The 11,887-nt window shown below is 37.7% G+C and overlaps 1 protein-coding gene across 1 annotated transcript in view; it reads left to right on the forward strand.

Moving 5' to 3' along the window:
- Positions 1 to 11,887, forward strand: part of insyn1 (inhibitory synaptic factor 1) — a 115,153-nt gene that overhangs the window by 29,843 nt on the left and 73,423 nt on the right. The window lies entirely within an intron of this gene.

An 11,887-nucleotide genomic window follows, 5' to 3' on the forward strand; every position in this document is an offset into this window, starting at 1 on the left:
ATATATATATATATATATATATATATATATATATATATATATATATAGTTTGTTAGGTGCAGATGACAGTATTACAATTTTTAGGCCAGTCATGTCAGTAAGACTTTCGCCGTAAATTTCTCTTCAGTCATTCAATAATGACATCAAAGCTTTACTCTTTAGACAAGAAAAGTTAGCTTACAGCAACTCCCCGTTTTGCTCTCTCTTTTTATCCTTTTTTTTTTTTTTTTTCTCTAAAAATGAGAGCAGATGCCAAATTAAGCCATGAAGCAGAGCGGTGCTGATAGAAGAAGTAACTGTAACCAGGACACACTGGGTGAATATTTAGCAGTTAGCATTCAATTCTGTATAATCTCAGTTCACAGTGCATCACCCCTATTCTTTGATTCATCTTCAAGTTTAGACCTATCGATGATTTATATCATACCAGTTCTTGAAACCTTTTGTCACCTCATTCATCTTCTCATCATGCTCCTTCAGTCCAAAACCTCCCTCTGACTCAATAGAAGCATTCCTGTTTGAGTATGGGATTAAATGCCAGTGTAGGTGGCAGCCACATGACAGCACATTTACTAAGTTTGGCTGAGAGAAATAAGGTTTAGGAAGGGTAGAATGAGGGTGAGACAAGGGAGCAACAGATGGAGAAGGAGGGAGATTCAGAGTGCTTCATAAAGCAGTGACAACTGCACACAGGGGGAAGCAAAGTGCATGTCCACTTACAATCTGCAACCTTATCCAGCAAGCAGCCAGCCAACGGTCACCTCACAGACGTCTGGCCAAACACATCTATTACCTCAAGCACAACTGGCCATTTTCCAGCTTGAACACTTACATTGAATTTGTGTTGGGGGGAGCAGATGCCAGGGTGGCTTATTACAAATATATATTTTTTTTATTCCACTAACATACTACTCAAGTGCTTCAATTTGACAATGACCTATAGACTGTTGTTAAAAAATGTACCAAAAAATTTGGGTTAAACAAAGGAGACTTTAATTTTTTTATTATTATAATTATTATTAAATCTTAAATAGAGACATTTCAAATTATTAAAGGCTTACTATTTGCACTTCTAAGCCAGTTGCAAACTTTCACACACAAATATATGCAGGCACACCTAAACTGCTGAATCCTGACGATTCTGCAGAATGCATTTACGTACGTAATACAAGAAAACTAATTTCCCTGTCTCCTTCTTTTCTTCAGTTCCAAGAAGATGGAAATGTTCATTGCTGTTGTCCTGAAAACAGCATAATCATCTAGGATTTATGCTTCCAGCTTGTATTAAATTAATTGTACACAGAGTGAGTAGAGGCGAGAGGATATTTCAAAGAAATGAATTTTACCGTGTCATCACACAATAACATGAATTATAACTGTGTTCCTTTTCTTTCACCTTCGTCTCAGCAAATTACACACAGCTTCACCTTTCTCTGGAAAACATATCTGTGATGCAAATATGCGGTGCAGGATTAGCTGATTTCCAGGCTTGTCACTATGGAATAGAGAGGGGTGGTGTACAGCATTTACGTTCATGGACGTGCTAGCCAAATTAACATATTGCATGTCAAGACTGCTGCAGTAGGAACGTTCTTAGAAGTCTGCTCAAGGTGGTTACTTGTGCCTAAACAATTTACACGAGGGGAAACTTTGGAGGAAAACTTAAAGAAAGGTTACCATTTAAAATACTGTAGTTACTCAAAAGAAAGTCTCCCTTTCAGCGATAAGAGCTGTTGTCATGGAAACATAAAGTCTGATGAAATGTTTGCAATGCAACCATGCCCAGGTCATACTTATACATGCATAATGTTGGTATTAAAAGAATAGTATATGGATAGTATATGTTAGTCTTGTTACATTAGTCTCTCTATTTTTGTATGCCTTCTCACAATGGAAAAATTATTAGAAAGCTTTTGGTCATCCAGTACAATTCTGCGCATAAACTTGGAGGATATTTTGTTTTATTAAATATTCATCTATTCAGATCAACCTATGACCTGCAGATATGTTCTTCTCTCTAGGGCTACAAATATTTGAAAAAATATGCAACTGGAAAGCTGATGCATATTGCAATGGCTATATGAATAAACTCACTTTTTTTCACTTTTTGTATTTTAATTTTAAATGGAAAGCTCATTAGGGCAGCATGGTGGCTCAGTTGGTAGAGTTGCCTCTTCTCAGTGAGAAGGTTGCCGGTTCAAATCTCAGCCCAGGACCTTTCTGGGTGGAGTTTGCATGTTCTCTCCATGCATGCGTGGGTTTTCTCCAGATCCTCGAATTTCTTCCCACAGACCAAAAACATACTGTTTGGTACCTAAATTTTCCCTAGGTATGAGTGAGAGATTGAATGGTTATTTGTTTCATTTGCCTCTATGTGTCTCTGTGATGGACTGGAAACCTGTTCAGGGTGTCCCCCGGCCTTTCGTACAGTGATAGCTGGAAATGGGCACCAGTGACCCTCATCACACGAAAAGGAAGTGAAGCAGTTAAACATAATGGATGGATGGATGGAAAGCTAGTTAAGTTGATTTGTGGATGAAAATGTGCTAGATATAAATATAAATACACATACACTTACACACCTGATCCATCACATCTAACCAAAAAATAAATAACAATAACAATGTTTGGTTAAAATAAAATGAGTTCATTTTCAGGTTCCTGCTTTTTAGCTATATTTTGTAATATATATATATATATATATATATATATATATATATATATATATATATATATATATATATATATATAAACTACAATATTCTGATATTGTGAGCAATTACAGCGATATGACTTGATTTGTAAACCATCACATACCTTGTAATTATTTCAAAAAACACTTTTAATTCAAATGTTTTCCCATTTAAATAATTTCCATTATGTTTCCTTAAAAAAAGTCACTAATAACATTCAGATGCCTTGGATTTATTACTGATGGCAATTTTTAAAAGCCCATATACCGTTAAACCTACATCATAATAGGGTTATTAGTTAGTTATTAAGACACATTTAATCCTGAGTTTAATGTTTAGCTTTTATGGTGCTCTTGACAATTTTAACTATTTTTGAGAATTATCTTCATCCTTTCTGGGTGGAGTTTGCATTCTTTCTCTGTGCATGTGTGGGTTTTCTTCAGGTACTCCGGTTTCCTCCCACAGACCAAATTCATGCATATTAGATTGATTGGTAACTCTAAATTATCCCTCTGTGAGTGAAAGAGTGAATGGTTGTTCATCTCATTTGTCTCTATGATGAACTTGTGACTTGTCCGGGGTATCCCCCACCTCTCGAACAATGATGGCTGGACGTGGGCAGCAGTGATCCCAACAACAACAAAAAAGTGGAAGAAGTGGGTAAAAGATAATGGATGGATGGATGGATCTTTATCTTTGTCTATTGACAACTATCATGCCTTTTTATTAGTGAACTAATCTACAACATGAATAGAAAGACTTGAATTAAAGATTGTGATGGTGCCAAAAGTGATGAAGGACATTTTTAATGATTATTATTCCTGATAAATCTAAATAATTGTCATGCTTTATAATTATTTGTCCTTTTTTCAACTCATTTCTGCTGTTAATAAATACGTAGTTTTGCATAGACACACTTTTCTGTTGCTTGGCTCTAAATATTTCAGCTCCAGGATGGGTTCTCAAAAGTAGAAGATTGCCAGAAGGGTCCACGTAAAGCATACACTGCCCCAAGGCTACCTCTCAGTCTTTTTTGTTTTTCTAGAAAGGTAATTTATTGGATTTTTTTCTCCCTATGCTTCACAACTACACCAAATTTCATAAGGTTTGGCTTATGCTTTTGCATAATCTTTATGATGAACAGGCAATGGAACACATAAATACAGAGTAAACAGACTGTGCAAAATATGTTTTATTGGATTTTTATTTTTTTATCTTTATGCTTTGATTTATTTTTCTTACCAAATAATAAAAACTGTTCATTGAAAACTAATACTTATAAAAGGTCAGTTTTATTCCCAAACTAGATATATAATTTGACAATTTGGAGGCTGAGGAAGCAAAACCTGTAAATAAGAGTCAGTCATCTAAGAAAATAAATATATTTGATAAGTGTTTTAGGTAAACATTATTCATTATAGCTTTCCAAAACTAGGGATGGGGCCGATCCGATCCAGTATCGGTATCGGCCTACGATACCAGCATAATTTACGTATCCGATTTTTCCGATCCTCCTGCCGATATTTCAGATCCATGATGCATGTTGGCTTCAAACTATGGAATGAATTTCCTGAATGGCGGCGTGTCTCATGAGCCCAGAGTAATAAGAGCCGCCTCACATTCAGGAAATCCATTTCATAGTTTGCAGCCAGCTACAACATGAGGACTGAGTTAGCAGCACTGTGGCTAACTGCTAACCAACTTTTCATCTAAACATGTCCGCTGTGTGGAAGTATTTTACACTAAACAACACAAAACAGACAGCATCGTGCCATGTCTGTAGAGCCATAGCGCCACATTAAACCGCGTTAAAGTTAGTTTTACGATGGACATTCGAGCTCCGTGGCTTCAGCGGGGCACTGCTCTTTGGTCAAACCGAAAGAGGCGACTCGACCTCGGCCAGCCGCGTCCAATCTGCCCCGCTCAGTCTGCCCGTCTCCGAGGAGGGACAGACTGAGCATGGCTGCCCCAAATCAGGCTGCCTGCTTCGGATTGAACAAGAAGTAGACGTCGCTGAAACCACGGAGCTCAAATGTTTACAGAGAAGTTGCTAAACTTCATCATAATTAATGACCAACCACTATCAGTTGTAGAAAACAAAGGATTTTGCAGCTTGATACTTGCATCCGAGATATAGTTTACCCTCCAGGAGATATTTATCAGTACAACAGTAAACAATCATAAAAAACATATGATTTGAAAATTATATATATTAAAAACAAACAGCTACATTATAAAGTGATGTAAAATACTAAAAACAGGAACATGTCTGTTGGTTTATGCCATGAACTTAGCAGGTGTTTGAAGCCATTTAACATTTTATTTAATTTAATTCATTCATTTAAATGAAACAAAATATTTAAAAAAATCATTAAAAAGAAAACATTGAATGAAAAGAGTGCAGAAAGAAGAAAAAATTCTTATATCTGCCCCTTATACAATATAAAACAACGTTAAACAATTACTTAAATTAATCACTTTAATATCCACTTTAAAGCTAGGAATAAAAAGAAACATGTTTTGTGTTAGCAGAATTTAATTCTAACTTTAAAACTTATCCAACATTAATAAAACTTACCTCAAGTTGCCTTTTTGGACATGCATGCATAGATTTGTACAAACTGTACTTGAGAGGAGATTATTACAGCCTCATATAAAATCAATGATGATCATGATATCGGAACTGGATCGGTATAGGCCGATACTCAGATCTAGGTATCGGGATCGGATCAGAATTTTAAAAATGTGGATCGGTGCATCCCTATCCAAAACTAAAAAAGATGTTCAAAAATAACTCACTTCAAAATAGGTAAAGGTGCTGGTTGGGCTAAAAATATATATTTTCTAAATAGTCATTTGTTGTCTGAAATTGGGAAACAAACAACACTCTGGTGTGTTCAAAACATCAAGCACTGTGTGAAAGCCTCATAAAGTTTATATAGTGAGCTCTGACTGTACTATATCGTACTCAGGTCAAGACTTATTATGAGGTCACTTGTGAAAGATACGCTTAATAGAAAGCCGGTGCCACAACAGCACTCCTACAATAAGAAGAATGACCAAGTCATCATGGAGGGATGGGGTGGAAATAAAAGAGAGGAAATAGAAGACGGTGCCACATTCATAAGCCCAGAAAAAGGGAGAGGTTGACAGTAAACCCTGTAAATCCATTTGGTTTTTCAGACATGGATGGAGAACAGAACTGACAATAGCTTGAGGGGCCAAGTGCTCCATGGAGTGAATACCAGAGCAGAGGAGAGGAAAAATACGAATGTGTCACCTAGTGGGAGGGGGCACCAAGGCGGGATCTGTCAGAACTCTGCTGCTGTCTGCAGATTAGATCCAGGGCTATTTAAAGAGGGCAAGCTTGACGAAATCCTCGGCACCAGTTTCCACTCTTCATCTGCTGTGACATTATTGGCAGCCATCACCTCGTGACCAAAAAGGAGAAAAACACATAAATTACAGCCGCGAAAACGAACGGAAGAAAGCATTTGTCTTCACAATGACTGACCTCACGATCCACATTCTCTGCCTCGATAAAGATTTATTGCGTAAAATTCAAGGTCACAGAGGTGAAATCTTTGCTATGATGTCAGAGTTGCCACACTCGTTGTAAGGATTTGTGCTGTCCCATAAATAATCTTTAAATCCTTTAGTTAAGGTGTGAAAACTTCGTTTTTTTTTGTTGTGTTTATTTCATATAATCACTGTTTTCCATCAGGATCAAAGTAACATGAGCCAGCCTGGCAGTCAGTCTGATTTGGGGGCGTTCTGTAAATGTATTTGTTGTGTCTGTACTGCTGTTTTTTTTTTTCCTTTTTATCTGAAGGGGGAGAAAAAACTAGTGATTGATGCATGTGTTTGTGTGGGTGTTTGAGTATCTGCCAGATGATATGAGTTTGGCAGTGTGTGTACAAGGGTGTGTGCATATACTGTATTTTTCCGTGTTCCTGCTGTGGGTGTGCATCTTTGCGTGAGCATGTTATGTTTTCGTCTGTCCTCCTGGAGAAGATTGATTAGACAAAATGCTGCTGGTGAGGCCCTGCCCACTGTATATGGGAACATCACTTTGACTCAGTGATGTTTTTTCTTCTCAAAAGAAACAACATTAGCACAGTCATGATGGCCTCCAGACGTGATCCAGGGATGATGAAGCTATGCACACTACCAAACTGCTAGGCTTCATTTATCCCATGATATCGTCTCTCTTTCCTGCTCCCTCGTGCTTTCCACCTTCAGGCTGCAGAAAACTGACTTTCTGCAACAGACTGAGTCATTCTCAGCCAGTCAGTTATCTTTACATCCAGCCCCCAGATTTCAACACTTCTTTTGATGTCATCAATCAAAGATCAGCTGCCAGAGCGAGCGAGGGAGAAAGAGAAACTCTGAAAGGTGTCAAAGGAATGGCCAACTAAGGAGTTGCACTTGTACGTTGGCACTGCATTTACGCATGGACTCCGAATCCATGGATTATTAATGTGGCCTCTTTTCAGATCTGTATAACAATGTGTGAAAAGTGTAGACCATACATAAAAATGTGCTTTGAAAAGCCCTGATTGTTGTCAATGGACTTGCAAACAGGAACATGAGGTAGGCCGAAAATATGAAAGAGGGTGTCACAGAAAAATGCAGGTGAAAAAAATAGAAGTCACAAACGCTTAGTCAGACATTCTTACAAATGTTTTCACTGGTACGAGGACATGATTGTATCATAACTCTACCAACCAATTACATGCTGTGTCTGAGTTCATATTTTCTATTTCTTGCCAAAATCAACTTTAATGAAATGATGAATATGCTTTACATAGAATATTAGGTTTCTATTCTTCCCTATTTCCATCTTGTGTCAACAGCACAATGAGCCCACTGTTTATGGACTAGCAACTTAAAATTAGAATGCAAACGATGAAGAGGGAGGAGAAAAAGATGGAAAATTGCCTTCCTTTTCCTTCACCTTACATTTCTTATTTGTCTGTGGTAATTGGCCTTTTTAATGTTGCAGGAAAATGCAGGTAAAGAACCCCACAGTGCTTTTTAACAAGACAACAAAGCTAAATGCAGCAGACAAGAAAATATCTGATAGATGAGTGAGTCTTGTAAGAATGGACTGTATTTCTGCTTCACTACTCATTTACATCCTCTAAACTAGACCAGCTTGACAGTTCAGAACGTTTTGTTCTGCGATTGCACTTACTCCCTTGTCACTGGGCAGGCATTTGATTTTGTCAGTTAATATCAGTAAAGTTGTACATATTGGCAATGGTTACATGGTGGAAAATGTATCACCAGTCGTCTTACATTTAGAATATTAATATCTAAAATGTCCCTTAATCTATAAGAATAAACTAATTAGTCCTACAAAATACTATAAGTGCTCTTTTTTATTTACTTTGTTTATCAGGCTCTTCTTGTTGTAAGCATTAGTGTATGACTGAGGTACAGCTTCCCTGCACACCAACATGTTTTCCTTGTAAACACTGCTGCTTAAAATTGTCCAGTGGCCCACACACAGTGTAGCGCAAATTGTTGTTTAGAGGAAAGGATGTGTGATATTGCACTTAGTGAAACACATACTGTATGTACTGCATGTTTCAAGCAATCCATATGTTTCTGAACTTAGAAAAGATGCCTCAATGTGTAACGTCGTAGATTTTTTTTTTTGGCAGTGGAATTTTGCCAAAGTTTGAATTTGACATCACCAGTTTGGTTTGTGTATTAACAGAAACAAAAGACTAAATGAACATATTATTACAGAAAAAAAAAAAGTTTATCACTAGAAACAATAAGCTTGGTATTAGCTTAAAGTCTTAGTTTACTAAAGTTGTACTGTAGGTATTTTAAGAACGCAATCAAATATTGTGTATTCTCGTAAGACTTTGAAATGCAGTCAAATGGCACCTAAAAATGCAGCAAGAAGCGTGCACATGCACACGTGTTAATTTCGACTATACACTGGGGAATAGATGTTCAAGAACATGATGCCAACGTTGGGGATTCAGCCTTCCTTTCTCTGAGATGAAACACTAATTGTTTTATTGATAACTCTTGACAGCTCGATGATAGCTGACTGCTGACTTCCATGATCATTACCAGTTCTGCTGTTGTCTTCCTTCCTTGGTGAAAAGATTGATACAACATCCTCAGAAAGTTTAGGTGCTTTAGTCAGTTCCAAAGCTGATCTCACTACTTGCTCTTACACAGTCAAGCTAAACATATGAGAAGAGTTCAGCTAATGACAAAGGTCATTTCTGGGTTCACCATATTTACAAGGTCTGCCAAGGAGCTAGAGGGTTGTTTATTTCCACGGTAAGCAGAGGTAGACTGTTAGGAAGATGTCGTCCCCACATTACGAGGGAGATGTGTTGACATCTGTCACCCTGATGATTGACTGCCTGAAGGAAGTTCTTCAGTTTGCAAGATTTTGGTTGCTGTTTTACAAGAAGCAGCGTGTGTGGGCGGGTGGACCAGAGGAACGGCTATAAATAGAAGAGCCGGTGATGTGGCGATGGAGCATCGGAGGCAGGTATATGTGGATGCCAGATGGTGCCTTGTGGGGAATGTCTCCCAGTGATTCTGTTTGCAAATAGGTCTCTGTAAAGTCACCAGCTTCTCTCCTCAGACTTGCCTGCTGTTATGGACAGAGCTTTAGGAACTGCCATATCTGATAAAGGTGCTGCAGACTCAAAGATGTCCTGCCGCTTGCCAGGGAGAGAGAGTGAAAATGACGCACTGTGACAGGTTTTGTCACTCTCAGAGGCGACCGCCATACAGATTGTCACAGATAAAAATGGCAAAACCCTGGAAGCAATGACAAATAGTTTTGAGGGAAATAAGTAAGGGAGCCGGTGATTCCAATATCTGTGGCCTACTTTAGAACAGTGGTGGTGAAGAAGAGGAGCTAGCCATCACTCAGGATCTTTGTTTTCACTTCCCATCATGATATGTGTGGGTGTTATGACCCTTTGTACACATGGTTCTCTCTACAGGCATAAATACCTGAAGGTCGGTACAGAACACCAACCAGGCACAAGAAGAAGGGAAAAAAGCTCAGAGGGGTGCAGTCAAAATGGTATTACAGTGAAATAGACTGATGGAAAACCATCTGTGCAGCACATAACACAGGTTGTTGATGCCTTGATGGGCCACCTTTTTCTGCAGGGCATAAGGCGAGTCTACATGAACAAAAAGGTTTTCATGTTGCTGCTGATTAATGTGCGATCAACATCAATACACATTCAATTTCATGGAATTAACATAGTTTAAAATGATTTACACTTGCTATATTTGACCTTTGAACCAGTGTTATAAATAAAGTCAAACATATCATTTTTTTAAAGGTAATTCAAGTTTGATTATTGAGAGGCAAACTTTTGTTACACTTTTTTTTGGTCCAGCAACTCAGACACATGACACTTTATGACACTTTGTGGTTGCATGACAACCAAAATATGTGCACACGAACAAGCAAAAAATAAACAAGTCATCAATACCATCCTTTTTGTTAGTAAGACAGCAAACCTTGACCCTTTCTACTGAGTGAAAGCGAGCACAACATTGCAACCCTGCGACAGATTTCACAGAGATATAGGCGGCACATTTTGTGGTTCATAAGCACTTGCACCAAACCAAATAAAACTTATTCAGGCGTAGGAGCTCAAACAAACATTTTACCAGCATGCACATTTAATCTGCAATTATGTTTTGATAGCACAACTGCAGGTTTTTATGTCTTGGGGTCCTTACTATTCAGACTTCCCTCCATCTTCCTCCATTTGTGACACAAGAAAACAAGCTCATTAAAAATTTCTATTTTAAAAAGATCACAAATTTAGACTCTTCCAAGAGAAGTGTTTTAATGAGGGGTATAACTTAAAAAAGGCTGTAACACCTCAAGGTGCTTTGTTTTTGTACGTGCGACCCAATAAAAGTGTTTTGGTTAGTGTGAAGAAAAAAATTAAAAAAATCTCCCCGACTCCTCCAGAAAGTGACGCTCATTTAGAAGCTGAAGAGTGAAAATACTTTGTTTATGAGAAGTCAGAAAAGTGCTTGAGCTTGACATGGTGCATATAATAGGTGTCCTGGGCGGCAACTAAATATATTTTAATATACAAATACATAATAAAAGTTAATGAAATACAAAGCTTAAATCAAAAGCAAACCAAGTTCCAGTTCCTCTTGAAAAGTGAGCTGTGTGGTCAAGTTGTGAAACAGAGTAATGACCGAGTTCCAGGGTCCAAGTGTGACCTGCAGAAAACAGGTCATTGCTGAAGGTCTAGCATGAAGTGTATTGAATTTCATACTGCATGTTTACCTTACTAGCAGCAGAAAACACAAATCATTTATTTTAATTATCAGTATGTAAAACTGGCCTACTAACTAGATGCATTTGAACATGTTTGCTGTTGAATAACAGAAGATTGGATTGCTGGGCTTAATGTGCATTTGTTGAACACATTCATTTTGTAGACAGGGATGATGTGAAACAAACATTCATCCCTAAAGCAGTCTGCTTCTTGTGAGCGTCATTTTGTTACAGGGCTGGTTAAAATAATAAAAAAATGTTTATTAAAACATTTGCAGGATTATTATGAACACTCACAGAGCAATGCAACGCTAAGAAAATGTGACAGAATGGGTACAATGAATTATATTTCCTAGTATTTGACAAGGCTCTTGTAAAGCTGTAAGGCAAAGGTTTAAGTAAAAACAAATTGCATTTTTATATTATATTATTTTATTTTATTATTTTTACTTTGACCCTCAGCCTTTTCACTCCACTGTGGCACATTGGGCTGTAATTGTTGGGTAATGGTATATGAGTTCACTCTGTAAAAGAAAATGGAGCACGCTCCTATTAAGATAAACATGGCAGACAAAGAAAACCTAGAAATGCCAGTGGCATATTGACTGCTTGTCCTGTATTAATAGTGGGGTTAGCCCATACTCTCAGCTCTGGACAGCTGCACTAATGCCATGCCCAGAATGCGCTGAGCTGCAATGAAAAGTTGGAGTTTAATGGGAAAAACAAAAACACTAATAAACTATTTATAGAGCATTGAAATGAAATCATATAACAAATTGGGATTTGATTTAAAAAAAAATATCTGTACACAACCCTCACCATTTACCCGGGCATGGGACCTGCACAAAAGATACAAGCCAGTGTATTTCTTGTGCCAGTATATATATAC

The sequence above is a fragment of the Nematolebias whitei genome, chromosome 2 (genome assembly GCF_014905685.2).
Source record: "Nematolebias whitei isolate Nwh7 chromosome 2, NemWhi1, whole genome shotgun sequence".
Taxonomy (NCBI): Eukaryota; Metazoa; Chordata; class Actinopteri; order Cyprinodontiformes; family Rivulidae; genus Nematolebias; species Nematolebias whitei.